At 44.5% G+C, this 26,773-nt stretch overlaps 1 protein-coding gene across 2 annotated transcripts in view; it reads right to left on the minus strand.

Annotated features, from left to right (window-relative positions):
• The window catches only part of CCHa1-R (CCHamide-1 receptor), a 425,261-nt gene that overhangs the window by 127,169 nt on the left and 271,319 nt on the right, over positions 1 to 26,773 (minus strand). For both annotated transcript variants that reach the window (XM_089572502.1, XM_089572501.1), the window contains exon 2: positions 12,894 to 12,977. The gene's annotated coding sequence lies outside the window, so the exon portion shown is untranslated. The remainder of the gene's footprint in view (positions 1 to 12,893; positions 12,978 to 26,773) is intronic.

The following is a 26,773-nucleotide window of genomic DNA, read 5'->3' on the forward strand; positions in this document are numbered from 1 at the left end:
AGAGCTTCAATCGTGGTATACGGCGTCACAGAACTTTAAAACAAGTAATATCGGCACTGTACTTTCTATTATGCAGTTAGCGTATGTTCACACCACCCCCGCCATTACCCAGGTCGAGTCGTTCTATAAAAAGGAAATATCGTCACACTAGTCAGCGGCAGCAATACAGCCAGAATCCTTTCGAAAGCAAAGAGCTTATGAGAATTTCATGTTTACAGCAACACATGCGCAAAAAAGATTCCGTAATCTGATACCTGAGGCGTAAAATATTTTCTGCATCACATGCCAATGAATTACAATAACAGTAAATATTGAAACAGCCCTTTTGCATAATCAGTAATTGAAATGTCGCCGTTCGGCAGAAAATACACCCATGGACACATGAGGGTTAATTAACTTTTATTACTGTAATCAAACCAGCGAGCAAGCAGTCGCCTAAGGTAAATTTAATATTTCTCAAACACATGCAAGCTTCAAGAGAAGTGAAACGCTAGAACGGAATGTAACAAAGTAAAAAGTAGAACACAAATGCGTACAATTAGGCAGTGATGTCATAAAACATCGGGTTCAGTACAGCGGAAAATTGGCTTTTGGCGATGGTGTGCAGTCGTCGACTCTGGCAAGAAAAGACCTTCTTATCAAAACCTTTGCGTCACATTTCCTTTTCAGTTTGCAGCGCTGATAGAGGAAAGAAGAAGCGAATGTTTTTCTTTGAATTCGGGTTTTTGGGGAAATCTCTAGCTTGCTATTTCTACGCGCAGAGCGGAGCAAATTTCGAGAAGACAGCTCCAAATCTAGGAACCCCTTTGGTATGCCACGCGACAGCGGCAATGAAGGCAGCGGGAATTTGTAAGTTCTGAAGCGTAAAAAAAAAGAAGAACAGAAAGCTTGCAGATGTGAGTGGTGAAACAAACGACGAAGCCGGGTCTTTTTTTGAAGCGCCAATAAGTAAGTACATCCCATGTAGGGAAAGTTGGGAAGCACAGTTCTTGCGCACTTCGTGTGAAGGCGCACAATGGGTTGTTGACAGAGAAAACGACGAAGGAACAGTCGTGGAAGGGCGAGATAGCGGAGCGGGTACATAAAGGGTCTGGTTCGCGGAAGCCCGACGAGCTCGGTGGGGCTAGCGAGTGTTCCTCGATTTTCTTTTCATGGGTTCTACGGGATTCGGCTCCCGACGCCCACGCGATTCTGCTCCCGCCGGGCTGGTGCTGCGGCTATCGCCAGTCCACGGGCAGTCCTTTGACTGCGGATTGGCACTGCTTCGTTCATTACTCTTGCGTTATGGCGAGATACACTTTGTAAAGACAATAGCGAGCAAAAACGAACCTTTCATCTTCGCAGCTCTTTTTTATGGTCTGCCGGCCCACTACAAAAGGAAATGCATAATTAGACGAGGACCTTAAGCCACGCGTCGCTGAATTCATTGCCCTGTTGTTGTTGGGTGAGTAGGAAGAAAATGTAAAAGAGAGGGCAGCATTTCAGCACGATAGTGCAAAAATGCGTACATCGACTGAGTGAGTTCGGGAGCACTCTAATGATTGACATCACAAACTCTGTCATAGACGTGCTGTTTGAAAAAAGAATTAATAGGTAATGTTCGATAGTAATGTTCGACAGTCATGCAGGTAGTAATGACTGTGCATAGAGATCTGCTGCACAGCTTATCAAAATGAGCAAAAGACGTAAGTTTTCAAAACTGTCGAGATGAAAAAAGTGACATTTGGACACGTTTCGCATCATTTGCACCGTAAAGTGCCTTTCCTGAAAGAAAACGTCGTTTAACTATCCAGACTTCCTTCTCATTTTATATCACGCACTAATCTGAATACACTCGAGAAAGTTCGGCTTTGACGTTTCACCAAAAAAGCGGTTGTACAAAAATACGTTCAGCCCAAGGCGCGTCGCATTTAACAGAAGGAAAATCCTGTGTGTCAGTCAGCCTGGAATGAATGGTAGAGTTCGAAAGGGAAAAAGCAATTGCGCAATATTTTACAAACAATTCAAGAACTATTTATGCTAAACTGATGTTCATTTGCACCTACTCATCCACTCGGGAAAGGATGTTCTGGTTACCACAAACATATTGACGTGCGCATCGTCAAGAATGAACGTGACGCCTAGCGTGTGCTGAGTTCCCAGTGCTAGTCGTTCGAGTTCGAGACAGGCGAGCACATTTCCTTCGGGAAATGAGTGCGCGTCGTCGATCATCATCTTTCACAAGGGCATACTGCTTATTCAATAAAAGCGTTGAAAACACTGAGTTCTGGGCGTAACATGCTGAATTTTGGTTTTAGATCATGGGAAGTAAGGGTGTTGATTCTATAGACTACCAGTCAGAAAACACAGATACGTCATAACATAATAAAAAGTCGTAAAATTAGGAGGGAAATTAAAGCTCCTGATGGTAATAAAGAATTGTTGAATTATTGAGAGACGAGAAGCGGACATTGAGAAAGGAGGAGACCATGGTGATGTGCTTCGGATTAAGTTTGACCGTCGGCCCAGAGGTTTCTTAACTTCAAAATAAAAACGAGCAGTCCACGAGCGTATTGTTTGCATCTCAGAGTAGTTACAGCAGCCCGGATTATATGCCGTGACCTGCTGTTGAGCCGTACGCGATCCACCGAGCTACTAGATAGGGCTGGCCGGCGCAAATAAGAGATGTCTGTGCAGTGATGCTGACAACTCAAAAGCAACACTTGACCAATTTGCACGAAAGGGAACTCTTAGGCGTGATAAGAATATTATAGAATGATCTTACCCGTGCGGCATCGAGAATGTTGGTCGCACGAAGTCAAAACCACGCGTCCAAAGCCGCATAGCAATACCAGCAGACACGGCGAGGGATTAGCAGGAATCTTTTCTCGTGTCCTTTGCTGCTGCGAATGTCAGTGACACGAGCTGTGGCCGACGAAACATCAAGATTTTCTTTTCTTCTTTTTTTGTGGTTAGTGCACTCCGACTGATCAACATGACCTTTAGGTTCTGCCAAGCCGCGGTATGGGTTATAAAGTGTTCGTTAAGCGGCGAAACTGCACTGTGCGCTGCGTGGCACGCCGTTGCAGAGGGGCTCTGAATGAACTTCAGCCACCTGTTCTCTAAAGCGCACACCGCACGGGTGTTTTGCATTTCGCCTTCACCGAGATCAAGCAGCGTGTTTGGATGGGGCCCGAAGGCACTACTAGGGAGTGTGCGACGACAAAGGGCAGCCCCTTATAGCCTTTTGATCGCCGCTTTCGCTCGCTTATGAACAGGCAGTCCGTGTTTTTTTTAGAAATTTATTTTAATGGACACTTCTCGGATTGTTAAAAAATCATAAGTTAAAGCTTAATTAGACTCTAGTCTTTGGAGGTATTATGTACACACTTGTGTACACTGCGAATGACCTCGCCGCGGTGGCTCAGTGGTTTCGGCGCTCGGCTGCTGACCCGAAAGACGCGTGCTCGATATCGCGGCTGACCCGAAAGACGCGGGTTCGATCCCGCCCGCGGCGGCTGAATTTCGATGAAGGCGAAATTCTAGAGGCCCGTGTGCTGTGCGATGTCAGTGCATGTTAAAGAACCCCAGGTGGTCGAAATTTCCTGAGCCATTCACTACGGCGTCCCTCATAGCCTGAGTCGTTTTGGGACGTTAAACCATAATAAACCAAACAAAACATTGCGAATGCATTTACTGTAGAGAATTTTATTGGATCTTCAATCAAAAAAGAGACATCCGTCCCTCTACAAAAACAAAGATACATTACGGCGACCGATGTCGCCCGGTGTACACACACTCACAGGGATCGCAAGTGTTCAAAAACACAGTGTCCAAAAAGTTCAAGAGGGTCCTTACGCGCGGGGGAAACACGCCGGGTGGAAAACCGCGCACAAAAACCCGCGCACAAACATCGCGCACAAACATAACGCACGCACATCACGCGCGCACACCGCGCGCGGACGCGCTGCAGGTGACAGTGATTGCTTTCGGAGCGTTAGCTGGAATTCTCGCATTACTCAAGGCCGGCTTAGTATGAAACAAAAGGCAATTCAAGTGGTACCATTGGATGGTACCATTGGTGCACAGATTGTGGACCACCTAATTGGCGTAGAATATTAGGAATAATGTCAAACGATTCAGCGCGTTACGGACCATAAGAGTAATAGTCGAATCAAAGCGTAGCTCATAATAGGGATTCGCACCGACGACCTTTGGTTCTTCACACTTTGAGTTCTTGAAACTTCAAACGTCCATTACGACAAAACTAATTGACCTCGGACATACGAAAGTGGCGTCAAACAAGTTGTCTTCCTGCGCTGTACACGTTGGCGCCAAAAAAAAAGTAGATATCCGAATATAACGAAACATTCGTACCGGATATAGCGAAGATGGCTAGTGACGCATTATTCGCTCGATAATGCTAATGCCCGATACTCATACGCTGCCTCAGCGTTATGGCCTTTTTTTCCGGAGGAATTTAGCTGCCTTCATATCGCAGTTTTATTGATTTCGTATGCTCGCTGCAGAATACGTCAAATTATATACTTCAAAACAGCGTAGTAGCCGGTCCTCCGACCTAATCATGCAGGCCGGTTTCCCTAGTCTGATACTAGTATTTTTCTCTGTGTTTCTAGTGAGATGTGCATCACTGAAGAAAACGTTTGACACTCGGTGATCGCTCGATAATTATACGCCAAACCCTTAAGTTCCTTTGTTACAATTTTGAGGCATTGTTCCAGTGCATAATTTTTTATTACCCTCTAAAATTGGAGTTCCAAACATAACTATTTATTCTTCTTGAGGCGTTCAAAAATTACTCAGGAGGAAAAAAATCTTTACATAAGTGGCGAGAGGCTCCCGAAAAGGCTAACCTATCCTACTTTATAATAACTAATGCAGGTTTGCCTAACAAGCCATTGGAACGAAAACGTCCCGTAATTAAGTCACGAGATCAAAAGGGAGGAAGTTAGGAGGTGCATTACGCACAGAAAAATATGTTTAATTAGATCATCCGCTATTATTCTTGTTGTAGACAGATGAAAGGGAATAGCCAGTTGTGTTTTCGGAAGTGAAAGTGATGCCACGTGTCATAATTTTGAAGTTTGAATTTAGAAATCAAGAAGGCTGCACCTATACTTTTATAATCTCTTTCTCTTAACATTCGGGTTGGTGCCGGGGCTTCCTTCTTATTCTAATATATGCTACTTTGCGCGCCCCGAGGTTACTCTTTCACGATTGGCTAATCAGCGCGATGAAGTGCTATACTGGGCCCAGCTTTATCATTTTGTATGGAATCATGACGCTCGCTATAAAGAACATTGGTTTCATTTTTTTATGTCGTATTAATTTACATGGTCATCTTCTTAGCGGACACACGCATCGCGTGTTCTTTACAGCAACGAATTATACAAAGCAGATAATAGCATACCATCAGAGAACGTCAAATAGGAAGAACATGGAAAACGTGTGCGCAACTAGCACGTAAAATTTTCGCGGTGACTGGAAAGGACAGTGAGGTGTAGGAAGAAGAAAAAATACACTAGGGGGAGAAACTGACCGGGCATTTCTATGCGATCTGGTTTTATAGCAGGAACGCTGAAGTATCGGCGAAGTTATAGGCTCTGAGCAGGGCGTGTCAGAAGAGAAAGAAGAGAAACAGGCGCTCACGATGTGTCCGTCAAAAGTGCGGTGGCTACGCACCCCGAAGTTCCGCCGCATATATTGCGTCCGCGATGAGGCAGTGCAGACGCCGATATCAAGAGGAGGGTCGTGTCTGGGATTCGTCTACGCTTTGCTCCTTATTTAGCACTCTGAGGATGGTCATATGACGGTTGTAGTACCCTTAGGTGCTGGTTGCTCGGCTCCAATATTATTGCGAAAGCACCCATACTCTCACCAACACCAACCAAAAATCTTGTCACCATATGCACCACAGCTGAGTAACCCGAGTTACTACCCGAGCTTACCGAGTTGTTCGGGTAAGCTCGGGCAGTAACTCGGGTTGTAGGCAACGGCACAAGATCGTACGTGCATACGTTGGCAAGATTACTCGCTTACGCTCGGGTAAGTTCCGAGGAGCATCGCGCCAGTTGCGCGAGGTGTTGCTCGGGAAGAGCCTCATGCGTCATAGAATCCCTGTCGACGGCTGTGATAGAAACAGCCACCTGCCAGTGCAGTGGAAAATATATTAACCGCTGCGCCACTGCGCTGGTAGTGGTAGGAGGACTCGCCGTGATCTACGGTTGTTAAGTAGAAAATGATTAATTCGGCATACATTGGCATATACGGGCATATATGCGGCAAATATTCCGCATATTCTTCATTGACTATTGGGAGTCACTAGACAACTGTCCGCTCAAGCTCCTATGCTCACAGGTCTACTGACTCTCTATACACAGTCCGCTTAAAGTGTAAGACCATAAATCTATAGGACATCTATGCACAGCCTATTGACGAAAGCGTACTGAGAATCTGTTACATAACAGTCTTTAAAATCTCATTGCAAAAAAAGTGTGTGGGCCTATATGTTTATGATTACCTGCAGGAAAGATATAGAACTTCTCGACAGGGAGCATGCAGACTTTGTTAACTGAACCAGGATGTAGCGCAACTTGATTTTTACAAACTACATGCTCCACCAGATTGTGGAGGTGTCGTTAGAGTTAATTTCAAGTACGAATGTGGGTGGCACTATACCAGGAATGCCAAAAAAGTTGCATATCATGATAGGGGGACTGAAGCAACTGGCGTTAGCATATATTTGCTCCAAGTATGATGACTCAGCACATGTTTTTCGACGCATCTGTGACGAACACCACTTCAGCAGCAGCCGTTATTGTGCCTGGCAGCTCCTTCTGCCAATGCCTCAGGCTCATGCACAGACATCATCCGCGGCAACTGAATTGATCGGCATACAAGAGGCCATCCGCTACTTTGGTCAGCAGACTGCAAAACGCTAGAGTACATTCTGAGACTCAAGAGCCGCATTGCGAGTCATAAAAACGTACATGAAACGACGCGAATTCGAGCAGCTAACCGTGCAAACCGCACTTTAGCTAAATCAGGCGTTCCAGCTTGGCCACACCATCAGGCTTCAGTAGATACCCAGCCATTGCGGTATAGAGGGAATCGATAGCGCTAATGCGGAAGCTAAGCGGGCTCATACTGATCGGGCTGCCATCTAAGTCACGTTCTCAAGAAGTGACGCCGCAGCCTTACTGGCTCATTCAGTGCGGGCTGCCACGCAAATGCACTGGAACGACGTGAACCACCAGCAGGACCGCATCTCTCAGCTTGATAATGGTTCGCGACTTCACCTACTATCGACTGCTATGCGACGCCAAGGAACTCTGCTCCATTGGATGCGGCATGGTGTAGCGTACACCAAAAGCTACCTGCACAAGATTGGAGTTGCAGCTAGCCTGAGCTGCTTGAACTGCAGCCACCCAGAGACAATCCATGGCATTATTTAGAAGTGCCCTCACTACACTGATACGAAGAAGGCCATGGAAAATACTCTCAGGCATTTTGGATGGACGGTCTCTCTCTGAGAAAACTACCATAGGCGCCAGGCCGACTAAACTGATGGCTGGCGTGCAATAAAAGCTCTTCTCAGATTTTGCTGTGAAATAGGCTTAGATTCCTGTCTGTAACACTTCCACGTGCTCTGCGCGTCGACACGGTGTACAGTGCCAGCTGCGACTGCACACCCGTTTGTGCCAGGATGTGAGATTGTACACAGTCCTTCTCTGCAACTGTGTGCGTGTGCGCGTGTGCGTGCGTGCGTGCGTGTGTGTGTGTGTGTGTGTGTGTGTGTGTGTGTGTGTGTGTGTGTGTGTGTGTGTGTGTGTGTGTGTGTGCATGTGTGTGTGTGTGTGTGTGTGTGTGTGTGTGTGTGTGTGTGTGTGTGTGTGTGTTAAGAGATATACTGCATGAGGAGGATAAGTGCTCCATGTGCTGTATGTCGTCTCGAGAGATAAGTGCCATCCATTGTGTGCGTAGTTTCGTCTAACACAGACCACTCCAAGCAATTCATTGTATTGTGGCATGATCACCCTGCATTAGGACCCTCACTCTCCTTTTACTTCCCTTTCCCCCTTCCAGTGTGTGGAGTAGCAGGCAAGGGTCACCTTACCGTCGGCTGGCCTCTCCCCCTTGCCCTTCATTAAATTATTTTCTCTCTCTTGTGAACTGAAGTCTGGCAGTCCATAGAAAATCTAAAGAAATTTGCGCAAAGCTTCGCTTTAGTTATTTTGCCTCAATGGTAGGAACTGCCGCCGCCATTTCATGCCACTCCGACGTTTTGCTATCTTCAAAATTGCATTCCAAATTATCCCAGAATAAAGCGCGACCAAAAGCTACCAATATTCTCGTCCCAAAGACCGCCAGTTATATGCACCGCTGTCACCGTGTCCTAGTTACTTTCCTTTTACTGCGGACACAGTTCGAGTTTTATCAGGCTCAGACACTGGCTTGATTTCAAAGACTTATTCGGCCTGTTCTCCACTAGTATACTACTCTCCTATATAATGAAGAAACGATCAACACCGAAGGGAAATTCAAAAATGTCAATTTTTTTTTTAATTTTTCCAGCGGCAAGTCATGTGGTTGTACATAGTGCAAGTAGTTTGGTTTGTTTGGGCTTTGTTATGTTGACGCCCGATGAATGTTAAACGTAGCTGCTATGGTTACCTTTTAAGAAGCGCAGCCCGTTTCCAACTGAACACTCCATCGCTTGCGTAAATGTTCCACTGTGTATACAGTTCATGGTGGAACAACAGCGCAAACTAAGACAGAGAACACAGAACAAGAGGGGAGACACTACAAGCGCTACAAGTTCACTTGTTACTGAACTGCATTCGTTTATCGAGATAATGAAGTAGTAAGGAAACTAGGCTGGCGTGTTATTAATTGCTAACCTAGTCACTTCCAAAACAAGTTCGGCATGTTTATTTTCAGTTTGCGAAAATCTGAGTCGCTAGCAAACAAGCTGCGAGCTGGGACTTCACGAAGGGACCTTCTTTAACCGAGTTCTTTTGGGAGCTCGTTAACTGGCAAGGTTTAGCGCAAATAAAACTCTTCGTCCTCAGCAATCGCATTTTTATTCGGAAGGGGACGACGCGGTCGTAAGTCATAAAAGCTGACTTCCTTTTGATGCGAAGTTCCTGAAGCAGTTCTGCATTTGTCTTGTACTCAAGCCTTTGATAATTGTAAGCAGCATTGACTTTTTGCGCGATTCAATGCACAACGATTTCTAGAGCTCGGCCATCGTGTTTCTAAAAGGACAGGCGAACATACACCGCGCTCTATACGCTTCGCAGGCTTTTCTGCGATAGCAGGTGAGCTGGGTCGACGTCAGCCTAGGTGCGAGCCCGCAGTTATATTAAAAAAGAATCGAATATCTTTGACACATATTGCCGGGCTCAAAGGTTGCTCATTATTTTAAACCAACTTTTAGAAAATGTGCTTTTATGTTTGGTTCCTTCCTCTCGCCTGCTTCTACAAACTCAAGCCGACTATAAACGCGTAGATAACCCGAGTGTAATATCGTTTAGGCGAGCAGGACGCGAGCAGAATTGTTTGCGCATGCCCGCGTCTGCCTAGAGTGCGTCAAAAGAACAGCATGACTCTATGACTTGAATAATTTAGGTGTGTGATACTTATTGGAGGATTGCAGGGCTGTTGAGTTTGTAAGCAAAGCAGGAGCTTTGTGCCTGCAGCCCGTATACGTCAATGTTTAAAAAAACAAACACTCACATTTTTGCTACACTAGGGAATGAAAGTGATGTGTACCAGTTACCACAGAAGACCTGTCTGTGTCTCGTTGTTTAGTGTGGTTTCAGAGTGGGTCCCTGGATGCCTTCCTGTAGAACACAGCCGTGGGCAATATTTCTACTGGGCTGAAGCTGAACATATAAGTTTGTGGCTATGACATATCACGGCGACGACGGCGGCAGCACAGTTCACCCTGTGCAAGGACACCACTTAACTATCGCTGTAAACTTTCGAGCACGCACTTGTAAATGTTGTCTCCGAGAAAAGAATGCGTTATTCAACAAACGAAATGGAAGCTCTTGGCAATGATTACTAAGATCGTCAATGCTGCCGCCTATTCATATAGGGAAGCACCGATATATATTTGAAGGAGGAATGCAGCATTGGGAATGACATATTTATTCAGTTAAATATTAAGCAAGTAGATTTATTTTTATTTATTTATTTATTTTATAGTAATACTGACTCTAGAATTCACGGTCTGGCAGGATGGGTGTCCACGAGCATACCAACAGAAATGAAACGAAAATGAGGTAAGCCTTACTAAATACACAGAGAAATGAAAACGATCGTTGTTAAAAATAGCTCCTAATTCAATACAACACGAAACATGCGACAGAAGTTAACACTTACTGAGAGCTATCAAAGAAAGTAGACAAAACTGGGAAGCAAAGAACTGTAAGCATACAATACAAAAGATGAAAAACTGCTTGACAGAGTGCATTTTGGAACGCAAAGCAGAACAAGCAGCAAAGTGCTTGCACACAGTGGAAACCGTCAATTTTGGATCAGTAATTTTTCTTCACAACTGCTTAGTCTGCTCGGCTCCATTCTACCACCACACATGTGAAACGAGTATTTTAACAGATTTTCCATTCGGGATAGAGCTTTCTGATCCTTCTCTATTTACATTTCCCTGCTTCCCGAGGACAAAGAAGTCAGCTTTGTAAAACTCCACCAGATTGAGTAAAAGGCGATTACTTCCCTGGAAAATGCCCAGAATATGTCACTTTCTTAAAGCGACATAACACTGAATTTTAAGCACGCGATTTTTTGAGGCGCACCAGAAAGCTTGTTGTGTACGGTGCTCGATTCGGCAACGGTTTTCTCAGAAGCCCTGGAAGTAATATTTACCGAGAATTTTTTTTTTTATCAGTGAATCCTTCCGTTTCTATCCAGGCTCACAATAGAAACCATGATTAGCGAAAGCGATGGCGATTGCACATTGGGAGAACTGATTTGCCAAAGGGTAATATACGTAATCTCACGTCCCAGAGAGTAGTTAGACATTTTGGTATAGAGTACCATTCCCTGCAATTTCCACATCCAAAGCTATTGCGGCACAGTGACGTACAGGCGCGGCCATAAGTAAACGGAGCACGTTATTGTGTTCGAAGTGCAATCACGATCTCTCCATTGTTACTGAAGAAGCGCTGTTTGTCTACAAGAAAGCCCACCAACCTCCGCTACCAGCATGCGCGTGCTACGGCTGGAAATTTCACTTAGGTGACACGTGAAAAATATTCGAAGACAGTTGCGTGCTCCGTTTACTTTTGTCCGCGCCTGTACAACTTGTCGACGAACATTTTGGTGGACCGTGATTGCTGCATCAACCGAGAAATTAAGAACACACTGGCGCCATCTAGCGACATAAGGTAAAATACATATGCATCGGTGCAAAGTGTGCGTTGCTTTTTATCGACGGAAGCACTGGAGAGACCACAAACTGCAATAAAGCATGAGGAACGCTACTGAAAGTAAAATCACTCCTCTGCATTTAAAACTAATCAGAGACGTTTTCCCGAGACGTGGTCATGTGGTGCATCATCAGCATCAGCAGCAGCTTGAGTACGCCTACTCCAGTGCAAAGGTTTCGCCCATGTCTTTCCAATTAACCCTACAAATATCAGGGTTTCACCGCAACAAAGAGTTCCAAGCCTTTTCAATGCCAAATAAATTTATAACTGCAGTCTTCAGTTCTAAAATATGGGGCACGATCTTTTCATTTACACCATAAACGCACTGACATGTTTTGGTCAGTGGTCAGTACCGTGAAGTGAAAACACGAATACTGCGAATATGGAGGAAGCCAATATACATTCTTTGGCCTTCAAATTTAGGATTGAGAATGCAGTTCAGTGCCCAGATGCTGTGTCGGTGTGCCTGCATTTCACTCAAAAGCAAGACTGCAGGAATGCAGCGATGGCGTAGAGTTAGAGCAACCGCATCGCTTCCAAGAGGACCGGGGCTCGAATCCCGGTGCTGCAATATTCTTCACCGGGTTTAAAAAAAAGGAACTCCACGTGTTGACGAAACTGCGTAACCAGGCCTGAGGTGCGGCCTGATCTCGGCGACGAGAACCGACCGCGCACTCCCTCCCCAGACCAGGATTTGGCCCCCCTGGTGTAGTCCTTGGCCGCAACCTTCTATGAACAAACCAATAAACCCTCGGCCCTCAGTCCCCAGCGGCTGCGAGGTAGAAACACGGCGGTCAGACCTATGAGGCAGCGGAGAGCGCCAAGAATCTCTTGCTCCGGAAAGGCCGCCATTGGAAACAACCTGTCTACGTTGAAATCTAAAACCTTATTCAGTGAGACTAGCTTAGCAGTGTTATTCGAGGAACTAGAGGGAATTATATAGCACGCACAGTGCTATCGGGGATTAGCCGACAGTCTAAAACTCGGTGTGGGCTTCCTCGTCGATAATGATGTTGCTGGCAGCAGAGGAGTCCTATAGTATATACGAGACGGTGGCAGATATAGTAATTAGGCTCAACAAGAGGTAAAAGCTGAAGGTGGTGCAGGCCTACGCGCCGAAATCCAGCCATGATGACCAGATCATTGAAAGGTTCTCTGAAGACGTGGAATCCGCAATGAAGAAAGTAAAATCACAGTACACTGCACTAATGGGCGCACTTCGATGCGAAAATAGGCAAGAAGCAGGCCGGAGACCACGCGGTAGGCGGCTATGGCAGAGGTTCTAAGAATAGCACGGGAAAGTTATTAGCAGAGTTCGCAGAGAGGAATAATTTAGCGATCACGAATACCTTCTCCCGGAAACGAAAGAATTGGAAGCGGATGAGGAAGAGCCGAAATGGCGAGAATAAAATTTAAATGGACATAATATTATGCGCTTACCCAGGTACGGTGCAGGATGTAGAGGTCTACGGAATGGTGTGTTGTAGCGACCCCAGAAGAGTGACGTTTCGAATTAGCTTGGACCTGAGAACAGAACGGAATAAATTAGTAAACCGAAAGTACATTGACAAGTTAGCGGTAAAAGGGAAAGTAGAGCAATTCAGTATATCGCTGCAGAACAGATATTCGGCTCTAACTGAGGAAGACGATCTTAATGTTGAAATAATGAACGATAACCTTGAAGCTATCATTATGGAGTGCGCAGTAGAAGCAGGTGGTAATATGGTTCGACAGGATACCGGCAAGCTATCTCAGGATACAAAAATGTGATTAAGAAACACCAAAACATGAACGCGTCTAACCCTACGAACAGAATAGAACTGGCAGCGGTACCAAAGTTAACAAATAACCGCCAGGTAGCCGACATCAAGCAGTTTCAAACGGCGAAAATCAGGCATGCTCTATAGAGCGCAGGTAGCCTAAAAGCAGGGAAGGTAAAACTACGCATAGGTAAAAGCCAGATGTATGCGCTAAAAGACAAAGATGGCAGTGTCATTAGCAATATAGATAAGATAGTTAAAATAGCCGAATAGATATACACCAATCTACACAGTAGCCAATGTAATCCGAACGTTAATGGGAAAGGCAGTAGCCCACAGCAATGAGACATCCCGCCAGTAACGAAAGAGGAAGTAAAGAAAGCCTTATGAGCAATGCAAAGCGTGAAAGCAGCTGGTGAGGATCAGGTAACAGCAAATTTGTTGAAGGACGGAGGAGAGATTGTGCTATAAAAACTAGCCACCCTGTATACGCAATGCCTTATGAAAAATGATAGGTGTAAAGCTTAAGAGATCGGAAGAGGGAGGAGTGGGCGAGAGATAAAACTCGGGTTAATGACATTTCTATCAAAATAAGAAATGAAATGGGTTTGGCCAGGGCATGTAATGGGAAAGCAAGATGACCGCTGGTCCTTAACGGTGATGGAGTAGATTCCCAGAGAAGGCAAGCGTAGCAGGCAGCAGCAGAAAGTTAGGTGAGTGGATTAAATTAAGAAGTTTGCGGAGATACGGTGGCCGCAGCTGGCAAATGACAGGGTTATTTGGAGAGACATGGAAGAGGCCTTTGCACTGCAGTGACCGTAGTCAGCCTGATGATGATGATGATGATGATGATGATGAAAAGCAGGACAACTGTGCCGCTTCTAATTGCGTCCAGTCAGTACGCTCTAAGAGTAACGGCAACTCCTCCGGTGTCAGAGCAGGAAGTAGAAAGGTGGTGGTGACTTGCGGAAAGACAGACTCGAATTGATAAGTATCTGAGGACCCTTGTTTTTCGGCGTTGTGTTTGCAGCTCAACATGCTATCATTTGTATCTTCAAGAATTTAGGCTGTGGTAAAGCGAAAGCAACGTGATGACTCAGGAACTGAGAACCAAAACCATTGCCTTTAATCCCAGGCGGCAGCGGGTGCCTTTATTGTTTTGAACGTCCGTTTTTCGTCAATATTTTCGACATTTTCAAATTGCAATACGCTTTTGCGTACCAATGCGCCTGCTGCTGAATTAGCGGGTATGAACCAGACAGCTTGTGAAAATTTCGCCACCAGAGAGCGCGTCACTGTTCTGTTCCTTTTTCAACGTCAGGAGCCCAGGCCATTAGCAAATTTCGTTTATGATCTGTTCTTTTGAGAGCACTCTTATCGCTGCATGGGTCACAACTTTCTTCAAAAAAAAAGGAAAACCCAAAACCGCTGAAACACCAAAAAGCTAACTTCCTAACAGAACTCACCAGATGCAGTGCCACTAAGATTCGAACTTTTCGCGTTCGCAGATGGCCGCACTTCCGCACCTCCCCCACAAGAAAAGGAAATTTTATTTCATTTCATTTCATTTCATTTATTGAACCCTCAAGGCCAAAGGCATTAAAGAGGGGATTGGTTACAAAACATGAAGATACATAAACAGATGCAATGCATGATACAAAACAAAGATTATATTCCTGTTATACAATGTTAGCTAGTGCAGAACGAAAATGCTGGTTATCCTTATGTCGACGATATCTGCGGGAAGGCGGTTCCATTCGCGTGATGTACGAGGCAAGAAAGACTGAAATGCAGTTACAGTGTTACACGTTTCAATGCCAACTTTGTGACGATGATCAATGCGGTTTGACACGTATCTGGGGGAGGAAATGAGGGCATCATGTAGCATGGGATGATGGTATAGTTTATGAAAGAGGCTCAAACGAATTGCCTGCCGGCGGGATGCTAAAAGAGGCAAAGAGAGATTAGCTTTCATGCTTGTTACACTTGCGGTACGGTTAAAGTTGGACAGGATAAAGCGAGCAGCGTTATTTTGAACTAGCTAAAGCAAAGTTATCAGTTTATCATGATGGGGATCCCATATGGCGGCGGCGTATTCCAGATTAGGATGTATTAGTGTTTTATAAAGCAATAATTTTAAGGAAGACGGAGTTTTGGAAAAGTTACGGCGCACATAGCCCAACATGCGGTTAGCATTGTTAGCAATGTACTCAATATGGCGCTTCCAGTTAAGGTCAGCAGAAATATGAACACCCAGGTATTTATATGAAGTAACCGCTTCTAAGGGAACGTTATTTAGGTAGTACACAGGCGGAGCGTTGGCACTTCTTGATATTCGCATAATTTTGCACTTATTAGTATTAAGTTCCATATGCCATTCATTACACCAAAGAGAAATGTTAGAGAGATCACGCTGAAGAAGGTTAGCATCGTCGGGGGATTTTATTTCGCGGAAAACAACACAGTCGTCAGCAAACAAAAGAATGTTAGATGATAAAATGTAAGGGAGGTCGTTGATGTAAATAAGAAATAAAAGGGGTCCGAGCACAGAGCCTTGTGGCCCGCCCGAGTAAACTTCGCTGAAAGGTGAGTTAAAATTATTAGCGGAAACGAACTGCGATCGGTTAAGAAGAAAGTATTCAATCCATTTCAGAATGCTGTAGTCGATATTCAGTTGGGTTAGCTTTAAAAATAATAAGCGGTGACATACCTTGTCAGATGCCTTAGAATAATCAAGGAAAATGCAATCAGCTTCTGACGCGCGATCTAAAATATGATGAAGTTTGATAGTGAAGCTGGCAAGTTGGGTTTCGCAAAAAAATGACTTCCGAAAGCCATGCGGTGCGGGTGTAAAAAAGGAATTAGACTCGAGAAAGTTCCCAAGGTTAGTGAAAATGACGTGTTCTAATAGTTTGCAACAAGTACTAGTAAGCGAGATGGGGCGGTAATTTGTAGGAGAGGTTCGATTTCCTGATTTGAATAATGGAACCACCTTCCCGACTTTCCATTGTGTTGGCAGAATGGAATTATCGAGAGTCTGCTGAAAAATCTTTGTTAGTATTAAGGAGCTAGAGGCAATTGTATTTTTTTTTAATTTAGCCTGAATTCAGTCAAAACCGGGCGATGAATGAAGTTTTAGGGCATCAATAAGTTTAGCAACGCCAGATGTATCGATGAAAATTTGAGGCATAGAAGGGTAATTATACCGGAGTGGAACGGGATGTGTGCCGTTTGATGTGCGCGAGAAGCTCTGAATAAAGGTTTTGTTAAGTTCTGATGCGCATAAATGAGCCGGAATAGGGTCCCTGACACGTCAGTTAAGTTAATAGATTCTTCGGTATGTGGGTTGATGACGCGCCAAAATTTTTTAATGTTAGTAGATAGCATGGATGGTAACGTGTTGGAAAGGAAGTTATCTTTCGCATGCTTAAGTGCAGTAGTATAGGCATCAGCGGCAGTCTTGTATGCGTCCCAGTGTGTGTTACACGGTGATAGCCTAGCTATAGACCTCCTTCACCCCGCGACGTCACGGAGATGCGGTGGCGCTGATGTCAGTAGCGACTTTCGCGTGTTAGGCAAAACAGGTTCCGCCTGGCCGTGCCTACCGCAGCTGCTGCAGCTGCCGGCGGCTGCATATCGTGGCTGCGCACTGCAGAAGCAGCATGTACTGACATAGCCTCCTTTATATAAAGGAGGCTATGGTACTGACCAGCTTCGTCACTGTTGGATCCGCGTAGTATCATAAAACGAAAAATTAGATTAGCTTTAATAAGTTTCTCGGAAATAAATGCCGCATTAGGAAATGAGCCGCGGTAGTAAAAGCGCGAAGTCTGGGTGTAGACCGGCGCTGCCAGTCAACGTACTTCATAGCACGGAAACTGCCGCGCTCATTCACCTGAACAACAGCATGGAACGCTTAAAATCGCGCAAGGAAAAGAAAAAGCATGTATGTAGCTGCGAACGTATTTATCACCCTCAGGTGGTGTGCACGGGCGCCGGCAGGGCCACTCTCCACCGAGGAGCGCGTTATTTTGTTGATAGCACAGCATGTTTTAACGTGTGCAGAAGTTATACGAACGTATAATGACGCATTTTAGGGCATTTAATATATATTTCAAAATTTTGGTAAGTTGTGACAATCTTGCGCGGTCGCGTTGGCATGCTTCGAACAGCGTACTTTCATTGCATCATGTGTCATAAGCTTCTTCATGAAGTAGTACATCATCGCGAAGGCTGTTTGGAAAGAAGCAACCGCAGGCGGGCTACCAACAGAGGCACGTAGCGAGATTGACAGGGGATGAGGCAATGAAAAGTGTTTTCTTTATTGATGCTTGAGATATGTAACCAAATTTGGTGCAAATATGAAATTGCTCTGCTAATTTCAGCAATGCGTTTTATTTTGAGCTATAACTGGTAAAGTTCTTGGATAATTATAATTAACACCCTCGTCAAGTCACCACGGGTCTTGAAAAATTAAGTAGAAAATGCGGAAATTTTTATGCCAGCACGTTGCCAACGCCCTATTCTCTATGATGGCGGTATTACTTCTTTTTTTTTTCAGATTCGCAGTACCTTTCTTATCAAAAATGACTACCATACTACTGCTCCTGTAGCAACAAAAATTCGAGAGATTTATTGCACTCCTCAATGTCTCTGGAATCGTTCGCGACAAATAGAATCATTCTATTTCCACTCGTTACAAATTTACGAAGGGGTGAGTGATGCCAGTCAGAAAATGTGGTAGATCACAAAACAAACCTTTAAGTTTTTTTCCCTCGTTTATGGCCTCTTCGCTTTCGCTTTGGTCAAATAAATGCCGCACTGAAATTAACAAAACCTCTGATCCCTCTTCTGCGTAGTGATACTACCATTGTGGTGCTCCGTCGTCGGAAACCAGCAGAGTTCGCGACGTGCCAGGACCATCAGAAACGCCATTACCTCACAATTTTTGACGACCACAGATCTAAAAACCGTAATTTTATGAATTTCTACTGAATATTTTGCTGTAATTTTTAGTAACCAAACAGAAGACCCAGGGCTGGAAGAAATATAATTTCAGGAATCCAAACTTTTCACCAAATCGACCAGTTTAAGAAGGGGAGAAGTCAGCCTGGTGGTGCCTGATCTGACGGCTAAAAAGAGCGGCTACGCGAGACATATGAGATCGGGACACGAACGACGCTGTCCCCACTTTTTGCACAGCGCGACACGTGTGTCAACAGACGGTGAGCGCACGTCGGCTCTGCCGAAAAAACGCCAGTGCTTCCCTCAGCACTGTCCCGAAGTAAAATCATTCTTGCTAGTTCAGTGTCAAAAACTTATCATTTTATTGAATGCCTGGGGTAGAAACCAACTGCAGCGCTTTCTAGCCATAATACAATACACACCATGTCGAAATACACCGTACATGGCCAACGCGAGCCCGTGTACTTCGAGGAATACTAAGTTGAAAGCATCAACCATTATTATGATTCTCAGAAACTCAAAACGCGCATACAAGCCTTGAAAACCGGCGCTGCACCACCTCAACTCGACGCCACTCCCTGGCTTCTTGCCTACAGCGAGCCCGTTCGCGACTGCAGCGCCACCTCGCTTGTTTGCAAACATGGAGGAGGTCTATACGATATCGGCACTTTTTTCTGTTAGATAGGCGTCTTATATGGGCGGTGTACCATGGGGCTTGAGGATTAGAAGTGATGGTGCGTCTTGGAATATATTTCTGAGTTAGTTCGTGAACTTTGGCCGTAAACATATCCCAGTTAGTTTGCAAAGAGCGATTGTCAAAGTTTTTCAGGAAGTTTTCAGAAAACACTGATTATTAATTGTTAATGGCATCGAAGTCTAGTTGTACAGTTGTGAACTCTAGTTGTGAACTCTAGTTGTGCAGATACACCCTGGTATGAGAGTGGTTGCGTTCTTGTCCGTCTCCGTACGCGAAGAGAAAGAGTTTTCGTACGATTTGCCCATCCTTTGCGGTCGCACTTCGCAGGGCAGCGAACTTTAGAGATAAGAAGCAACCAAACATCGATAGTCACCTCGAACATCGTGGAAACATTTTAGCACTCCTGCAGTAATTCCAGAGGTGTTTGGTTACATCTCTCGTGACTAAGTCGTAAAACCTCGCGCCTCGAGCGGTAATAAAGGAACATAACCAGAGTACAAAAAACAAACAAACAATGTATGTCAACACATCGCAAGCTTTCTGCAACCTCAGTAATCTTGGGACATATCAGAAAGCAGAATTACGAAGGTAACAAAGACGTTTTGCGCACAAGCAGGAGGAGTAACCACATGCTCTTTTGGCGTACTGTGGAAGACAGACTGCACTCTACAAATGAATATACTCTATGGGAGTAAATTCTTTTAGCGAATTCTTTTAGAGAATTAGCTAATTCTTTTTATAATAATGAATACTGTACAGGACAGCTTACTGCTTTTCTTACTCCTTTTTTGCTTACGGTGTATCAGGAAACGAAAGACAAAATAGCGACAAGATTTCGGCTCTAATACGATTGCCAGTGCGGATATTTTTCTCCGATCAGGGCGGAAATTCGGGTTTCTTAGACCACATTATCATCATCATCATCCTCAGCTTGACTACGCCCACTGCAGGGCAAAGGCCTCTCCCATGTCTCTCCAATTTACCTTGTCCTTCGCCAGCCGCGGCCACCATATTCCCGCAAATTTCTTAATCTCATCCACCCACCTAATTTTCTGCCGCCCCCTGCTACGTTTGCCTTCCCTTGGAATCCACTCCGTTACCCTTAAGGACAAGCGGTTATCTTGCCTTCGCATTGCATGCCGTGCCCAAGCCCATTTCTTCCTCTTGATTTCAACTAGGATATCATTAACGCGCGTTTGTTCTCTCACCCACTCCGCCCGCTTCCCATCTCTTAACGTTGCACCGATCATTTTACATTATGGCAACAGTTAAAATTACCGTATTTTTTAAGACTCAATTGTATCCAAAACTTCCTTCATTTCCTAAATGCGCTGTTGCTCTCTGTACAACGTGAACACAAATAAGGAAGCACTCACTACAAATTGCTGAATATTAGTCACACTTCGAGCTGGTTCCCATTAAGGCACAGTGAAGGCTAGACTACTGCCACTGAGTTCGCTGTCCCTCTGATGCTATGTCACGCAACGCGTATAATGCACTCGATGTAAAGAAGAAACACCACTCAGACTTGATGCAACGTCTTTTCGTAGCTTTCTTGCTTTGTAACAGACATCATGACGCGGTATTCGGAGGAGCAAAATACTTCAGGCGTTGGTTCGGAGACGTGAAGAGCCAGAACTTTATACAAATCGCATTTTTGTTACAAAGTCAACCACGATCTGGTCTTGCTTTTGTCTTTTTTTCCCGTTACCAATGATCTTTGAAGAAACCGCTTCCTAACCTAATTATCACCTTCGAAACTTTAAAAGGTTTTTAATCAATGCAACCTTCGCTAAATATTTGAACCTTCAGGACCAGACTTTGCCGGTGGTCCAAGCTCGGAGCCTTCTTTTAACGCTGCACGAAGAAAGTGGTAACCAAGGAGACTTTTGAGCAATGCATTTCAGCACCACTAAGTGATGTAACTCAGTGACCTTCACGCTTATACGATCGGCCCATACCTACAAACTGAGCCGTGGAGGAAGGCCCTTAAGCGTTTCTTGTAAATTGCTAGCAAATAAAAATTCCGCTGTCAATTCTAGCGTTACATTCAACCTATGGCAAGCACAATCAAGATATTTAACTGGTGCTCTTTGTGATCTCGAAATCTGAGTACTCCCGAGCGTTGCAAAAAGATGTCCGACACAGCACATGAAACAGGATTCTACTGTTATTTAAAATTATAACTGGAACAATATATTGGCGTTTAGAGCTCCGCTCTAGTTCCACGTTCGGCCTCAATGCAGCGAAAATAGCAAAAAAAATAACAAACACAAAACTCAAAACACCACAATTTGCGTAGCGTCTCCAGGACAGCAGCCGTGGGGGCAATGCTCTAACGAGGCTCGTAATACGAGCTCGTATCTTACGCAAGACCCATTACATAAAACCTGTCAGGCGTAGATGAGGGCAGCCGAAGCACCGTACCTTGTCCAACTCATACAATGAGCGTCAGCTCCAGACACGTCATCTTATATCGGCATGCCCGGCAGGGAAACAGGCTTCTATCTTTAGAACGAAGGCATCACCTTGAATTCACGCCGGGGCCAATATCCCGGAGTTCCAACCAATACAAGCATCAAGAAACGCGACAGGGGTGACTGCACGCCTCGGTGACGACGCGCAAAGGTCAAAATCGCAGAGGCTAGGCGAAGAAGCGTTTCTGGAGAAGCGGTGATTAAAGGCGCCTTTCGTAAATGTCAACGAAATCGTAAACTATGCATTAGCGTCTGTTTTCTCGCGGGGCGCGGTGACATTAGTTGTGCCCCTCCGGCTCGTTTGCATCGGTTTCTCAATAACACCCTCCGCCGCCCTCGGTGCCTCTCCATATAAAACAGCAGCCGGAACGAAAACTATGGGTAGTGACAATCATTTGTTTTTCGAATGGAAATACGCCAAGTTCGTTCCCATACAAAAACAGAAAATCAGTCCCTCTTTACGTCATACAGGCCGATTTCTTTACACATGCGCTAAATTGTTCGAAAAAGTAATATTCAAACATCTATTCGTCTTTCCGAATGTTACACACACTTGTTAAACATGTTAAACATGTTACACACAAAACAAAGAAAAAATGAAGAAGCAATGAAGAAACTTGGTCATTTAAGAAGTGCGCTAGGGAACGCTTCACCTTAAATTAACACTTTGGCCTAAAATACATTTATCTGACCCGTCCTCGAGTACGATGCGATTGTCTGGGATCCACATACAGAAACTAATATTGCCGAACTTGAGAAAGAGCAAAGAAAATCTGCTACGTTCATTTTTAACGCATACACCTGGCGCACGTCCTCCTAAATCCTTCTAGAAGATCTAGAGCTCGAAAGTCTTGCATTCAGGCGTGACCGAATGGTTAAAACTTTTGTTTATACTAACCAACTCATCACATAACACCAAAAAAGTTCTAAACTATTCGTGCAGGACTAACGCATTTAAAAATTTCCTTTTTCCCGTGTTCTGTTTGCGAATGGAATGCGTTATCCGCCGACACTGTTGTTTGCCCAACGGTTTAATCATTCCTCTGCACACTTGCCCACAAATCGTAAGTACATGCGCCCCTCCCCATCAAATGACCTTCATGATATAAAAATCCTCTTCTGCTTTTGTTCTGACTTGTCCTTCATGGTTTAGTATCTTGCCCGCTGTTTTTGCATTTCTTGATCCGAATTGTATACTCCTGCCTAAGGCCTGATAACGAGGCTATCAGTACCTGTTAAATAAACAAATTAAGAAAATGACGTTGACGACGCTGCAAACTTGTTTCATTCACCATATAGAACGAGATACCGTGTACAGAAACCTCTTCTAAACCACGGAGTTACAAACGAAAAGGTTAGGAGGCAATTTACGTGGCCTGAGCTGTGTATTGAACTGCCATGGTGTACAATCCTCCCACCCTGGCCGCAGAAGCTCTGGTCCTTCCCTATTATTCGGTTGCTGGGCTGCCTCTGGCGTACTGAGTTAGGGAAACATTGAGTCAAGAGGGAAAGCGATGAGGCCGCGTCGAGCTGAAAATTCTGTAGGCTTCAACTCAACAGTGCATATTGTGCGATTTTTGTTTTCTTGCGTCTCTGTGTCGTCCTCTTCCTGCCTGAGCCTAACCATGGTCCACGGTATGCAGTTAAAAAAAACAACTTTATTTGGATCGATTTGTAGAAGCACGGCAAGACAGAGCCTGCAGACAGCTAAAGAACCAAAGCCCGTGACGAGCTTCTGCATCCCATTCTGCCAAATTTCATTCCTTCAAGCGGGTGTTTGGCGATGGGCGTTAAATGCGCAATTAAAAGGAAGAAACATTTTTTTTCGCATAAATCAAATTTTATAAACTCTGGTTAAAACAGCTTGCCACAGGAGGCCAAAATATTGAGAGCGGGATGACATTGATTGACTGAAAGTGACATTACTCATCCTAAAGCATCTTGCGCGACTATTGGCAAGAATAAGCATTCCCAATGCAGACCAAACCTGCGGTTGGCATGGCGAAGTGAAACTATATAAATGGATCCCGCAGAGGCGGGCTGCAGAGAATGATTTCAGGAAAAAATTTACTATGCTAGAATGACTGAACGATGACTGGACAGAAGATGTTAGCCCCTGTAAAGGTTAACGCACTGCATATGCTTCCAAATGTACGGTGCAAACATAAATATTGTGCATTTGCCCCACAAAACTCGAATCGCCAATCAAATCTGGATTTTTTATGTCTAAAATATATTCCATGTCTTAGTTTCTGCAAAAACGGAAAAGCAAAAGTAAAGACGTTTAAAGGTTTCAGCGTGGCTCTGCAAAGTGAGAACCCTCTCACTAGTAGCGCCCAATAAACTTTAATGCGATTACAGAAACGCGTAGATGCTTACTTTGCAAAGAGATCATTCAGGCCCATAGTATTTAAGTGGTGTGCGGTGTGGAGTGCCGTCCACCAGACTACAGAAGTTAAATTTAAGATTAATTTATTGTTTCCTAAGATAGTTGACAAAAGGCTTCATTGTGTACCCAAATACCTCCATATCGTGGATGTAACTGCGGAGATTATGCAAAATCAGTTGGATATGCGAGCACCTCACTCTCTGAAAAAGACGTGAAATTTGTTGAAGGAAGAAAAAATAATCCGCAAGATAAGGATTGAAGCAGCTTCGACATTCTGAGCTTCAATTTTTTTTTATTATTGCAAGGAAAGTGAAATTTACACGGTTGAAGAAAAAAAGTCCACCGAAAAATGTAAGCTCATGGATCCGGATCTTCTGCATCGCACTCAAAATAAGCAGGTCAGCAGATTTAATGCTCGCAAGCATACCACCCGGTTTCTTTTCTCTTACTGCCCGGTTGCTGAAATTTTTTCTTCTGCTTTACAATCAAGTATCTATAAGCGATAAAACAATCGCACTATTAATCTCCCATTGACCAACACGACAAGTATAAAAAAAAGGAAACTATCCCCTACGCTCCATGGCTTCGGTGTCTGGTGGCTTCCTGCACTTCACACTGACGGTTTAAAAACCGCCCCTTGAATCCCGAAAAGAGCGCCTCGCACACTTGAGTTGCGAGTAAGGCCGTGCTAAGCTACAAAGATCTTTGACAGCTGCGGCAACGTGTTTACAGCTCGGACTCTAAAAACTGCGCGCTCAAAATAAATGTACAAACAAGCCTTCCCGAGGCCAAGGTATAGACGTACTGAAATTCCCCAAAGAGAAAGAGCCACAGACACGGCCCCAAAGAAAAATACGCGCAAGAAAAACATCGCGAGGAAAATCCAACCACGTGTTAGCACGCGCATGCGCTGGTGTTCTGATGGTCTGTAACTTGCCGTGTATGCAAGGAATGTGATCGGCAAAAAAAGAAACCAAGGGCACAGCGGCAAGACACGGCTACAGGTTAATCGGCGCAATTGGATCCTTCAGTTAATGTCCATTTATCTTTTTATGTTTAGTCTTGAGCGTTCATACTTAGTCCTGGCGCGTACTGGGTCATTTGATATACATCGAACCCCAGCGATGACCTAGTGCCGCCGCTTACTCACCGGTGAAACAACGGGTACAAGCTATTCCCTTCCTGGTACTCGGCTTCTTTCAGGTGAAATGCTGGGGTAAGGTTTATCTGCCCCCCCCCCCCCCCCCTCCTTTAGTTTGAGAATAAAAACCTCGTCCATCGCGCTCCTTGGCAACAGACGCCGTTGCGCCATAAAAATTCATAACCACCATTACATATTTAGAAGAAAAAGGCACTGTCAGTGCTGTCTTAATGCATTGTTTGTATGTATTACCATTAGTGCTGTGTGATATTCGGGCTTCTAAATGCACATAGCAGTCTCCTCGGATAGTTTCCGGTTCCTCCATCTGGGATAAATAAACCATGCAATACACGAAGGGCGGGGAAGAGACGAAGCACACACAGCGGTCACTGTGTGTGCCTTGTCTCTTCTCTGTTCTTCGTATCTTGACTGGTATTTTATTCAAGTTTGTGTACCAACTGACCCATTTGCTGCTTTTCTTCCTCCAGACAATAAGAAGAAGATGATGTCACTGCACAAAGCAGAAAACGAGCATTCTTCATTAAATAAGCGGCCTATTTCCTTCACCACTATCGCTTGCAAAATCCTTGAACACTTGCTGCTTTTTCTTCTTGCTTGCATCCTAGAATCACACTCTCTCTTCTCGGCATTGAAACTCCGCTTCCATGAAATATGTTAACGCGAATCAAATCTTCACTAATAGCCAACTGCGTGTTCAAAGATATTGGCAAAGAATTTCGCAAAGTTTGTCATAACTTACTTCTCTACACGCTGTGACAGCTCAGCCTGGATTCGAAAATTATAACATGGCTTGAACTTTTCCGCACGATGCGTTTACAGTTCTCTTCAGTCAACGACCTCACCTCGGAGCTGAGTGTTCTTAAGTCTGGTGCTGCTCAACCCTCGGTGTTGAGATCGGCTTCCTTTCCGAATTTACATTAACGGCCTACCTTCCAGCATTTCGTATAACATTCACTTGCTCATAGACTACTGAGGAATAATTCACCTAATGACATGCGGTAGTGGCATATTCATACACCCCCCTTATATTGATTATGTCTCAATCTGTTGCAAATCATGCCTAACGGACAGTAACGTTAACAACGGTAAATTTGTGCCAGTGTGCCGTGTGCTAGCAATTTGCTGCAGTTACAAGTTACCTTCAGACTGCATACATTGTTATAATTATACCGACGTTCACATTACCTTACTTAGACTTCTCATGTCGCACATATTGTTAGTAGCGGAAACAAAAAGCAGGGAAATCTGCGCCGCAAGTTCGTTCAAGCGAATTCATCTCTAAGACTCCAACCATACAAGACACTCATTTTGACTAAATTCGGGTAGGCAGCATCAGTATGACAACTTCATCAGCCGTACCCAACAGACTCAAAAGTAATGTTTCAAAACGATTATGTTCGAATTTTTTTCTCAAACTACAGCAGAACGGCAAGCATAAACATTATGAAAGCTAGCCTTGGCCTATCAACCATCGCATGCCGTCGCACGGAACTGCGGTTTCGTCTTTTTCACGACATATTTCCCCTCACTTCCGTGCGGGAAAAATTTTGCTTCCCTCCAAGCACTTATTAGGACAGGTCACGCTCACAAGGTTGGAATACCAGTTTGAAGAACTAAACCTTAATTTTATTCATTTTTACCCCGGTCCTCCCACATCTGAGTCGCCTTCTTAGGCATCAGTGGCTTTGACTGATGATCTCAGTTTATTCAATAATTCAATAACTAAGTCTTCATAACTAGCATCATCTTTTACATTTAAGGTTATACTGGTTTCTTTGATCGTAATTTTGCATAACCAATGTTGTCATCAACGCTTTTACTGCCCTTTGGGTGCTTCTAAAATGCAAAAATTGAATATATACATAAAAGA

The sequence above is a fragment of the Amblyomma mixtum genome, chromosome 2, assembly GCF_055824585.1.
Source record: "Amblyomma mixtum isolate Tamu chromosome 2, ASM5582458v1, whole genome shotgun sequence".
NCBI lineage: Eukaryota > Metazoa > Arthropoda > Arachnida > Ixodida > Ixodidae > Amblyomma > Amblyomma mixtum.